Below are 13,006 nucleotides of genomic sequence, written 5' to 3'. Positions count from 1 at the left end.
TCTATAAATATATTAAATTTTATTTTAGTCCTTTAACAAAAATTGATATTTAGTTTCTATAAAATTTTCGATCAACATTTTTTGTCTCTATTTTTAAATCAACTCATGTATTTTTTTTTTAATGAAATTATGCATAAATTTGTAGACTATTGTAAAAATCTTTTTAAAAAAAATAGAATTTTTTAACAAAACATAAATTAAATATGAATTTTTAACGTCCAACAATTATAAAAATTTATATTTAACTCATGTTTTGTTAAAAAATTATAATTTTTTTGGGAGAGACTCATAGAATATTATAAAAAAAAATTGCAAAATTTTATTCAAAAATATGAATTATACATATAATTTTACTTCAAAGAAGGTCGAAAGTGTGAAGATGAAAAACTTTTGGGAGACTAAAATTTGAAGAAAACTTTTAGAAGGACTAAAACGAAAAGATGATATATCTATAGGAAGTAAAATCATATTTCACCCTATAAAATATAAATTGCATAAGAGTGTTTGACAATAGAAAAGGGAGTGACAATGTTTTAGATTGTCTGTATCAACATCTGAATAGCAAAGTACAATTGTGTGGGATAGAGGTGCAATTTCTGCTGGGTTAGGTTAAGTTGTTTGGGGGATAGCATTTGATGGACTGATTTCGTGTTCAGTGTCAGGTTGGTTGAAGCTTCTGAACAATTATTTGGAAGAGTTTCAGTTCAGGCTAGGTTGTTTCTTGTTCAGGTTGAGGTTGAGGGGAGTCTGACGCAGCACCAGTTGAATCAATGTCAACGATTCTTTCTGCATCTGACTTGGTTAATAAGTGTGTCATAGACAACACTTACCTGTATAGTTTGAGGTATTTGAGTGGGTAGTCCAGGTAAGGGAAGGGGTCTAACAAAGTTTAAAGGGGTTACTTTAATAACCTGGTCAAGTTTGGTGGAGGTTTGAGCTAGAAGTTCATCAGACATATGTTTCTCCAGCTCATCTATTGTTGTTGTTTGTCTCGACTCTTTATACAAAGTATCAAATTTTTTTATATAAGTTGATGATTTAACCTTTTCATAAATGTCTTCATCTCTGATTCATCATCAGATGAACCATCAGACACGTGAATGAGTGAGATTAGCTAAACCATATTCAGAGGTTGGTAAATGGTGATTGGTGATGGTGTGTGTTTAGAAGATATGTGTTCAAATGATGATGATGATAGGTTTGATGAGGAAGGTGGTGTAAGTAATTTTGATGAAGAGGCTTTTTGTGAGGTTTGGGGAATGGAAGAACTTCAGAATTAACTAGATTTACATTCAGGGAAGGCTCTGAAAGTACCTTTGTCATAAGTGGTCTCTGGTCTTCTAGCTTCTGATGTTCTCTCAGATCACCAAGAAGTTTAGGAACCTTTGTTTCCACCTCAGCAGCTTGTGCTTCTAGTAGAGCAGCATCAGAAGTTCCTTCAGCTGCTTTGTTTTTAAGTGCAATACAGAACCCATTTTGGTTCAACAAAGATCACCAAACATATATTTTTCGATTTAATATCTCAAATAGTCTTTTTCATTTTGACGAGGTCTAAAAATAGTAAAATAAAAAAGCACACATGTCACTAATTGAATTTTGAATAATTCATATTTTAGCAACTTACAAGGATTATTTTTAGATATTTTAATTTAACCCTTACTTGGCAATTTTTAAACCTCTCCCAAATGGATATTCACAAAAACTATTTTTAGCCCTTGTTGATATTACAATTTTTCAAAATTAATTGATAAAATATAATTTGAGGTAAATAATCATCTTCGTCACTAAATGTGTAATCGATTACGATAATCGTGTTTCAATGTATCTGTTAGCCTTTAATTTCGACAGGCTCATTTAATGAGGTCAACATTTGGTTGACTTTTAACTTTGCAGGAGTCGAAGACTTTCTCATTTTAAATTGAGGATTTCAACAAGATAGCAAGCCTAGCGTGCATGATCAAGAGTTCGAAAGAGCAGGGGTAAAAGCGTAATTACGTTGAAGTCAGGTAATCAAGTCAGGAAAGATACGATTTCGAGCTCAAAGGCAGTTTCCATAGTGGAAACGTGGGGACAGGCGGTTGTCTAAGATGGAGGAAGTGTTGATCATGGGATCAGTCTTTTGCCAGTTATTTTCTTTATGTATAAATAAGAGTTTCCTAGTCGGAAAATGGGTCGCAAACCATTTATAGAAATTCTACAACACTCAAACTATTGGCGCATAGGGAAACGAGTTATACAGAATGTATGTAAACTGATTTGTAAACCATTTTACGTTTAATGCAATGCATTTTACATTTCCTATAAGTTTATGCGTTTAAACTTTTACCCTTTCCTTTAATTTTATCTTGCTTTTACTTGCAACCTCAAACCTGTCGAGAGACGGTGCCCTTTTTACTCTAAAACATGTCCTGCTCTCTAAGTAACCTGAGTGCATTTCGTGGCCTTCTTCAAACCGTTTTCGATCAAAACTTTTGCACAACATGTCCTGAGATTTCTAGTTCTATTTCGCTTGTAATAATCAGAACTAGACCGTAGTTTGCCGAAAACACCGGTAAACAGTATCAAAATTTTAAAATATTATCTAAGTAACCTGAGTGCATTTCGTGGCCTTCTTCAAAATGTTTTCGATCAAAACTTTTGCACAACATGTCCTGAGATTTCTAGTTCTGTTTCGCTTGTAATAATCAGAACTAGACCATAGTTTGCCGAAAACATCGGTAAACAGTATCAAAATTTTAAAATATTCATTGATTGTTCATTAAAGTAATCAAAATAGTTCTTAACATTAAGACGCTCAGCTAATATTGCCATATCATCCTATTAATATACTTATTTACTCTCCTATTAGTTTTTTATTTTTTGGTGGTAGCTGGGATTTGAACTCTGACCTTACATATATTATGCATTGTTCATACCAACTGAGCTAAACTCACAAGGATTGTCATATTAGGTTTTACAAATACTTACTTTCATATCAAACCTTATAAAAAAGAGTTACTGTCATTATTTAAATATTTCTTTTTAAGGATTTAAAGATTATTTTATCGTGTATTTTGACCAACTAAATGCAAGATTATATTATAATTTCAATAAATACTAACCACGAAACAAAAATGATAAGTAAATACAAAAATAGAGACAAATATAGGACACCATATACACTGTTACTCAATACCAATATTTTTTCCATCAAAAAGAATAAATGGACACAAAAATAGAAACACAAATACGACACTAAGGATAATTCTGTATTTTCCCCCTCATTAAAACCTAGATCTGTGGCTTCTCTTCTCTCTCTGAAAATCATGTATCTCTGCCTTTCGCCACTATCAGCCATCGACCACCGCCATGATGCCCATTTTATTTTGCTCGACGTTCGTTTGAGGTACGTCGCCGGCCATCATCATGGAGATCCGTGTGTTCTCACTCTCTATCTGAAATCTGGTAGTATTCACCGGCGTTGGTAACAAAGACGTCGTCGCCGGTCATCATGTAGTCTGTGTATATTGTATTATGTTGATGTTAAATCTCTTTGAGTTCAATATGGTGTTGTGTTGTGGTGTGTTGGAGTTCAATCTTTTCATTCTCATTGATGTTTTGTGCTACTGATTTTGTTTTCTCTGCATTTTGATGGCTATGCTACGGGTGTTAAAAATAAAAAGGTAAAACATTTAATTTGCCTTTGAAATTATATTTCTTTTGTTATTGAACATGTTTGAAAGTTTGTTTAAGTTTTCTTTTGCTTCATGTTATCTGGTGTGAAGCTATGGACATTGTGTTGATTTATTTCATTATTGTGTTTGCCTTTTACAGTGAAAAAATGTGTACAACCTCTTCCAAATCCAAATGGGCGCAATTAAAAAAATAGGTTGGGTCACTATTTTGGTTCTAGTTTTGCCGCTAGTGTTGTATATTGTTGTTTCGGTATGATTGTTTTCAGCTTTTGCGGTCTGCATTCTCTGTTGTTTTCAACTAAATGTTGAGATGTCGTGGCTTCACTTTCTTACTGTTGTGTGTGTCCGTTTTGTTGTGAAGTGTGTGTTTGCTCATTTTTCTCATGCACTGTTAATAAATTTGTCTATATCAAAGAATAAAAAAGGTCAAGTTATGAATTTTCTACCAATTGCGTCTTCTTTATATGGATTATCTGAAACAACACCAGCTTAACAAGCTTGTATATGTTCAGACATAATAAAGGAGATGAGTAATAAGAAAATTGAGAAGCTGAAGGTCAAGTTATTGAATGTGAAGAAAAGAATTGGGCAATCATTATTTTATTTTTTTGTCATGGATATTTTTTGTTACTCATGTACGTAGGTTTTAAGGAAAAATGGATGTTCTCAAGTGTATTTAAAGTAACGTTATTTGTTTTTTTCGTAGGGTTATTTTGTTACACTTTTTGACCTATTTTGTGGTTGTTTAAAACAATAATGCAAAATTGAAATTTATTAAGTGGCTATTTTATGACCTATTCAATTTCAGTCATCTAGTATCTTGATGATAAATTGTGTGAAGTTTAATATTAACTAATTTCAAAGTTTTGATAGGAATTGTAAAATAACATTGCTACCTTATATTGTTCACTAATTTGTCCATTACAACCATACCATTTACAACTTCCAAAACCACACCATGTAAATGGTTGATTAAGTACATCACAAAATAGAACTTTTTCCCAACTTTACGATATAAGTTAACTAATATTGTACCTTATGTTAACCTTACAAACATTAAATTACATAAGTTAACTAGCATTGTACCTAATGTTAACTTTACAATCATGTTTTCCCAAAAAAAATAACGAAATTCATAGCCATGTGTTGACCTTGTCGCCATGATTTGGCGACCAAAAAACACAATATCATAGTTATAAAAGTCTTGTTCTATACACACAAGGGTCACTTCATCTACTTAACAATGAGTGCATTAGCTTTTGTACAAAAAATAATAGACTTGTCCATGCTATTTAACTATCATTGTACTTACATCCATCAAAATTCCACCACTAACAACATCAAGAGATGATTCTATGCAGATGTTGCTGTCAAACTGATTTGTTACTCTTTCAGTATTGGTATCCTACAAATTGGACAAACAAAAAATTAAGATGCAATCCATATATACATGGTGATTACAAAACTTCTAAATCAAATAAAACATACATTAATCCCTCTATCATCACTCTGCTTGGGTAGATTACTTAGCCTCTTCGCAACTTTTACATGTATAGATATTTTTCTTTTTGATGGAATGCGACCTTTACGTTTAACCCGCAATGGACTGTGTTTTTTTTTTCCATTGTTTGGATTTGAGTCACCATTGAAACTTCCTTTAACATTTTTAGTTGTAGCATTCCTGATGGGTAAATCAGAAGTAAATTGATGTAGTATTTCATGGAGGTCCACATATTTGTCTTCAAACTAAGCCGTTATTTCAGCAACCTCGTAGAAGTGCTTGCATAACTTGTCAAACCTGTCCATTTGTGGCTTCAATTGTGTCACACAATAACTGCTATTAATATATGTATGCTTCCTTTTAATATTTTTGTTCCATTTAGTTAAAACATACTTTTCTAGTACGTTTTTACTCCTCTCTTGAGCACACACACATAACACATGCTGACACAAAATACCTCTAAATTCAAACAACGAGCATTCACAACTGACATCATGGTTTTCTCGATTAAACACAACTTTAAATACTTGTTCTTTTGTTCTATCTCCAACTAACACGTCCTCCAAGACATGATACGTGGCAAAGCAGCCCTCCACAGTGTTCAATGAGGAAGCACAATTCATTTTAGATCTAAATTCAACTTGAAGCTCCTTAAATTTAGCATGAATGTACTGACCTTGGAATTGCTTTTCAATTGACGAGTTTGATCCGCAAGAAATTGTGGTATTCATCGAATTAAAATCTGCTTCAAATTCTTTTTCTGCTCGACTTTGGAGAGCATTATCATATTGTTTTACAAATTGATTTAGACTTGTCGTTGAATTGATATAACCATCAAAGAATGTATGTATACTCTCACTTCGCTGAGTTGTTGACATATCTGTCCAAAAACATTTTCTTAACAAGGTTGGTACCCATTTATGACGCTCGTTATACAACCCACTCAACCAACGATTCTTTTGAAGCTCAAATTTTTCAATGAAGGAACACCATTTCTCTTCAAAATCATCTATTGTAAACGTATCATAAACAACTTCTTTTATTGCAAACTTAATTCTTTTATATTCACCATATCCGCTGAGTTTTTTAGCAATTTTTTTCGTTATATGCCATAAACACCACCCGTGACGAGTTCTAAGGAAAATTACCTCAATATCATTTTGCATTGCCTTACATTGGTCAGTCACAATACCAATAGGATGCTTTCCTAGCATTCAACAAAGCCATGAATTAAAAAGTCAGCGGATATGGTGATTATAAAAGGATTAAATTTGCAATGAAAGATGTTGTTTATGATATGTTTACAATAGATGATTTTGAAGAGAAATGATGTTCCTTCATTGAAAAAATTGAGCTTCAAGAGAATCATTGGTTGACTGGGTTGTATAACAAGCTTCATAGATGGGTACTAATCTTGTTAAGAAAATGTTTTTGGGCTGGTATGTCAACAACTCAGCGAACTGAGAGTATACATGCTTTCTTTGATGGTTATATAAATTCAACGACAAGTCTAAATCAATTTGTAAAACAATATGATAATGCTCTCCAAAGTCGAGCAGAAAAAGAATTTGAAGCAGATTTTACTTCGATGAATACCACAATTTCTTGCGGATCAAACTCGTTAATTGAAAAACAATTTCAAGGCCAGTACACTCATGCTAAATTTAAGGAGCTTTAAGTTGAATTTAGATCTAAAATGAATTGTGCTTCCTCATTGAACACTGTGGAGGGCTGCTTTGCCACATATCATGTGTTGAAGGACGTTGGAGATAGAACAAAAAAATATGTATTTAAAGTTGTGTTTAATCGAGAAAACCATGATGTCAGTTGTGAATGCTCATTGTTTGAATTTAGAGGTATTTTGTGTCGGCACGTGTTATGTGTGTGTGCTCAAGAGAGGGTTAAAAACTACCAAAGAAGTATGTTTTAACTAAATGGAACAAAAATATTAAAAGGAAGCATACATATATTAAGAGCAATTATTGTGTAACACAATTAAAGCCACAAATGGACATGTTTGACAAGTTATGCAAGCACTTCTATGAGGTTGCTGAAATAGCGGCCGAGTTTGAAGACACATATGTGGACCTCCATGAAATACTACATCAGTTTACTTCTGATTTACCCATCAGGAATGCTACAACTGAAAATGTTAAAGGAAGTTTCAATGGTGACTCAAATCCAAACAATATTGGAACAAAAATTCACAGTCCATTGCGGGTTAAACATAAAGGTCGCCCTCCATCAAAAAGAAAAATCTTAATATTAGACTTTTTGGTTCCCTGTTTTAGGCATATTTTGACAAGTGTCAATCTATCACATCAACTACAAAGAATCAACAATCTAAAACCTTCTTTTTTCATACTACTTATAGCCTTTTTTTGTAAAGACAACATACTCCTAAAAAATAATCTAATTGGACTCTCATACATTAAATGGCTCAGCCCAATATGAATTGCTGGCCCAACTTATTTTTCTACAGCTAGCATTCATCGACCACACCAATTGCCAAAAGAAAATTACTCAACTTAGATACATTTGACCTAAGCAGACTTCATCTCCTTCCTAGCTTCTATTATAGTGAAATATTTTCACGACTCTTTTCCTTTACCACCAAATGCAGAGAATCAATTGCTTTTCAGTTGACAAACATGGATTGAAGAGATTTAATTCTTCAATTAATATAATCAATTCACAAAACCCATTAAATTACCCTTTTCATTTCAATTCCTGGATTCCTTTTTTTCTCAAATCCATTGACCTCTGTAACCTTCCATTCACGTCAAATGCTTTTCAGTTGACAAACATGGATTGAAGAGATTTAATTCTTCAATTAATATAATCAATTCACATAACCCCATTAAATTACCCTTTTCATTTCAATTTCTGAATTCCTTCTCTGCTGCTACTCGATTGACCCTCTAAGACCTTCCATTCATGTCAATGAAAACACAGCTGGGAGAGACCACATTTTTCTTCCCGCCCATGTAAGTCTTGGATTCAAATTTCAATTCAAATTTCGTTTTCCCCCTTTCTGTAGTTTTAGGGTTCTATAAATTGATAGATGTAGAACTCAAATCTTCACCTTAACTTCAGAAACTTTTCAGAAACCTCTCTCTTATTTTTATATTTTTGAAAATCTTATTTGTTTCAAAAACTCTTTTCACTTTCAGTTTAATTTTGCAATGGCGCATAAATTTCAAAACATCTCTGAGATAAACTCTTCTAAATCATCTTGGTGTTTAAGAGCAAAAGTTCTGAGGTTGTGGGCCGTTAGGGACTTTAACAGAAACAATTTACCATTTTCTGTTGAAATGGTGCTCATGGATTCTGAGGTTAACATTTTTATTACATATATCATTTTTTTTCCTTTACTTATTTTCTTTACTTAAACTCAAGCTCCAGTTCATTATTTTTGAATTTAAATTACAAGTTTTAATCTTAACAAAACATGATGTAAAAGAATTGTAAACTACTTTAAAAAATGATACTACATTTATATGAAGTTATGATACTATGACATGATACAAAATATATTAGTGTTGTGAAATATTTTAAAAAATTAAACTTTAACTTTTAAAATATGTTTTCAGGGAGGTAGAATTCATGCTACCATTAGGAAAACACTGCTTTATAAGTTTCAATCCCAAGTCACTGAAGGAAAAGTTTATGCTCTTGAAAACATGGATGTTGCTGCTAGTGGTGGCGATTACAAAACCACTAGACATCCATATAAGCTGAGCTTTCAAATTTCCACTAAGCTTTTTGAACTATCTGTTGGTGCTGTTCGTGGTTCACCCTTCGATTTTGTTCCAATTCCTAAGATATGTGATGGAACATATGATCAAGATTACTTAGTGGGTTAGTAATAAATAACTTAACATATAAATTTCATTACTTTTATTTTTTTAAGCCATTTTTTTCTTGATAACATTGATGGTTATATTCTTTGAATTTTATTTCATATATAGATGTTGCTGGAATGTTGACTGGTGTGGGTACAGAACGCCAATATAAGTGCAATGGAAAAATCACCAAACTGAATGTTATCGCACTTGAGGCTGATGGGTACAAGTCATTAACTTCACTTACATATTTTCACTCATCTACAATTATTGTACACTTTGCTAACATTTAAAATCAATGTTAACTTTTTTTTTTCTCTCTTAAAATGCAGCCATAAAATTCAATGCACACTTTTTGGAAGTTATGTGGATGACTTAAACTCTTTCTTGGCATCTGGGGAAACACAAAATACCGTAGTTTTTGTGCAACTTGGAAAGGTCAAGAGCTTCCAAGGTTGAATCTAACCTCATGTATTGTTATTTTTTAATAAGTTAAGTTTTGAATGATTTTCTCATATTTTTTTTATATGCATTTTTGTAGATAAGGTGCACATTCAAAACTGTGTTCAATGTACCAAGGTCATTTATAATCCTGCATGTGCTGAAGCCTCTGAGTTGAAAAACAGGTTTATAGAACATAACAACCACCAAGTTTCAAAATTTAAAATATAAAATGCATGATATGAATATGATTTTTGAACTTTAATAATTGTTAGAATGCTTGGTAATGATGAGTCAAACTCTCCTATGACACTATCAAAAATTACTGGGCAGCAACCAACAGACCTATTGCATGAATTTATGTATAGCACTCAAAGGTCTACTATACAAGGACTTAAGGACTGCTTTCAGGTTACTCCCTCAAATTTAACTTAAAATGCTTTATCTATGTTTATAACATAAGTACTATCATGCTAACTATGCATTTTTATTTTAGGATGCTGTTTTTGTTGTACTTGGCACCATTAAGCACATTGTTAACTCAGAAAACGTGTCGTATAAAGGAATCTTATCCAATAGTTGGCACCATTTAGCACATCGTGTACTTGGCACCATTATGTTGATCAATATTACTATGCTTTTAGGAGAGAGCTTTACTTTTATATGCTTTTCTAAAGGAATCTTATCCAATAGTTATGTTGTTAAATGCTCAAACCAGGTGCGACACAATGGTCAATTACTCCTGTTAAAGGGATCTTATGTCTTGATTGAATTTGTATTATACCATGTTATTTATGTATTATATATTGTGTATCACATTTCGTTTTCCTTTTTGTATAGGTATAATATTAGTGGATAAATTTTGAGGAGGACTCTTATCAACAACCCATTGAAGATATTTATTTTTCTTTCGGAAAATCATTGGAGATGATGATGAAGAAAAATAGTACAATATTTTAGTCTTTTAATGCATATTTTTGACAAGGGAATGAGTAATGTGTAAACTGCCAATTGTAGAAACCATGAAGAGTTGGTTTTATAAACTATTTGTAATTGTGTTTAATGGAATGTTTGTAACATATTAGAAGAGCTCTTTAATTAATTACACCTTATTAACAAATCTCTAAAACCGTCACCCACTTCTTATCCCATAAACTTTAATTTTTTCTCTTGAACTTATCATTTTTTGTTCTTAAATATTGGTTCAAACTATTATTTCTATGAATTTAAATTACATAATTAAATAGTTATTCCAGCTCATAAGACCCGTGCGGCGCACGGGTCATCAATCTAGTTTAACTTAAAATGCTTTATCTATGTTATAACATAAGTACTATCATGCTAACTATGCATTTTTATTTTAGAATGCTGTTTTAGGTGTTCATTTAGAAAATCAACAGTCAATTAACTTTAAAGAGAATCAAAATCTCCAAAGAGTTGTTGATTACCATGAAATGGCACCAACAATGTTTCTTGCTTGGTTTAGAGCAAATCAGATTTATGAAGAGGGCCGTGAATTGACATATGCAGAATTTCCATCAAAGTTTGTTTATTTGGCTGACAAAAGAAGGTGGCAACCAAGGAAGCAAGGTTATAGTATTGGCAGGCTTACGTATGTTCCAATTGGGGCTGGGGAATTGTATTACATGAGGATATTGTTAACAAAGCAAAGAGGTTGCACTGGATATGACAATATTAAAACAGTTGATGGCAAGGTCTTGCCAACTTTCCAAGATGCATGTTCTGCCTTAGGTATGTTACAAGATGATAAAGAATTCATCGATGCAATTTTAGAAACAAGCATTGTAGGCAGTGGTTTTCAAATGCGATTGTTGTTTGTTAGATTGTTGATCATGTATACAATGACCAAGCCATTAACAGTATGGAATTCAACTTGGCATTTGTTGTCCGAGGGAATCTTATATCATAGAAGAAAGACACTTAATATTCCAGGTTTGTGTTTAATTATATTTTATTTTTCCATGGATACCGAAAGGACAAATACTTCTAATTGTTGCTTACTTTTTCCACTGAATGTTGGATTACAAATTCCAGAAGATGAATTGAAAAATCTTTGCCTCATTGAACTTGATAATCTATTGATGGCCAATGGAAGATCGTTGAAAGATTACAAATTTATGCCTCCTGCTATACATTCTGATGTTCTAGCCTATGAGAACAAACTCATAGCAGATGAGCTCAATTATGATAAAGTAGAGTTAGCTGCATTACATGCAAAATTAATCAGTATGTTGACAGAGGAGCAGCATAATGTTATCAGGATATCATCAATTCAGTTTTATGTGGTGATGGTCAGTTTTATTTTTTGTATGGATATGGCGGCACATGGAAGACATTCTTATGGAAAACATTATCTGCTGCTATTAGGTCTCAAGGCAAGATTGTTCTTAATATAGCCTCAAGTGGGATTGCTTCTTTGCTGTTACCAAATGGTAAAACATCTCATTCAACCTTTTCCATTCCGTTGGTGGTAAATCAAAAATCTACATGCAACATCACACAACAGTGTCCTAGAGCTAAACTTCTGAGGGAAACCAGTTTATTCATATGGGATGAAGTTCCAATGATGAACAAATTTTGTTTCGAAGCATTTGATAGAACCATGAGAGATATTATGAGGGTTGAAGATGAGGAAAACTTGAAGAAACAATTTGGCGGCAAAGTGGTTGTTTTGGGTGGGGACTTTAGACAAATTCTACATGTGGTCAGAAACGGATCAAGAGGGGACATCATTAAGGTGACAGTTAGCTCTTCTAAAATATGGAGGACTGTCAAGGTACTCAAATTGACACAAAACATGAGGTTGAAAGGTGATGCAACCAATCAAACATATGAAGAGATTAAACAATTTGCTGATTGGATTTTGAATATTGGTGACGGAGTTGAGCAGGCAGATGAGAATGGTGAGGGAGAAATACAAATTCCAAAAGATTTGTGCATTCTTGAAGGTACAAACCCTCTACTTGACTTAATTGATTTTGTGTATCCAAACATTGCTGAAAATATACAAAATGCAATTTTTTTTGAAGACCAAGCAGTCCTTGCACCTACTTTGGAAGTTGTCGAGCAAGTAAATGATTTTGTATTGTCATTGATTTCTGGGGATTCAAGAGAGTATTTAAGTGCAGATACACCATGCAAGTCAGATGAAGATTATGATGTTCAGGGTGACTGGTTTACCACAGAGTTTTTAAATGATATAAAATGCTCTGGTATACCACATCATCGATTGACATTAAAGGTTGGAGTTCCTATCATGCTTTTAAGGAATATTGATCAGGCTAACGGTCTTTGCAATGGTACAAGGTTGCAAGTAAAGGATTTGGGAAAAAATTATTATAACAGCAACTGTGATAACTGAAAAAAATAGTGGAGACACCATCTTTATCCCAAGGATGGACTTGGTACCTACAGATTTCGGTTTTCCGTTCAAGTTTCAAAGAAGACAATTCCCCATTTGCTTGTGTTTTGCAATGACAATTAACAAAAGTCAAGGTCAATCGCTTTCTAAAGTTGGATTGTAT

At 32.8% G+C, this 13,006-nt stretch overlaps 2 pseudogenes; one reads left to right on the top strand and one right to left on the bottom strand.

The window, feature by feature from the left end:
* Window positions 1-709: 709 nt before the first annotated feature.
* LOC146928993 (protein FAR1-RELATED SEQUENCE 5-like) lies at window positions 710-6,407 on the bottom strand (annotated as a pseudogene).
* Window positions 6,408-7,182: 775 nt separating this feature from the next.
* LOC146928992 (replication protein A 70 kDa DNA-binding subunit A-like) lies at window positions 7,183-9,779 on the top strand (annotated as a pseudogene).
* Window positions 9,780-13,006: the final 3,227 nt, after the last annotated feature.

The sequence above is a fragment of the Medicago sativa genome, chromosome 4, assembly GCF_051527215.1.
Source record: "Medicago sativa cultivar Bolivia chromosome 4, Bolivia_mono, whole genome shotgun sequence".
NCBI lineage: Eukaryota > Viridiplantae > Streptophyta > Magnoliopsida > Fabales > Fabaceae > Medicago > Medicago sativa.
The sequence above is the reverse complement of the archived record's forward strand: the minus strand, read 5'-3'. Positions and strand labels throughout refer to the sequence as shown.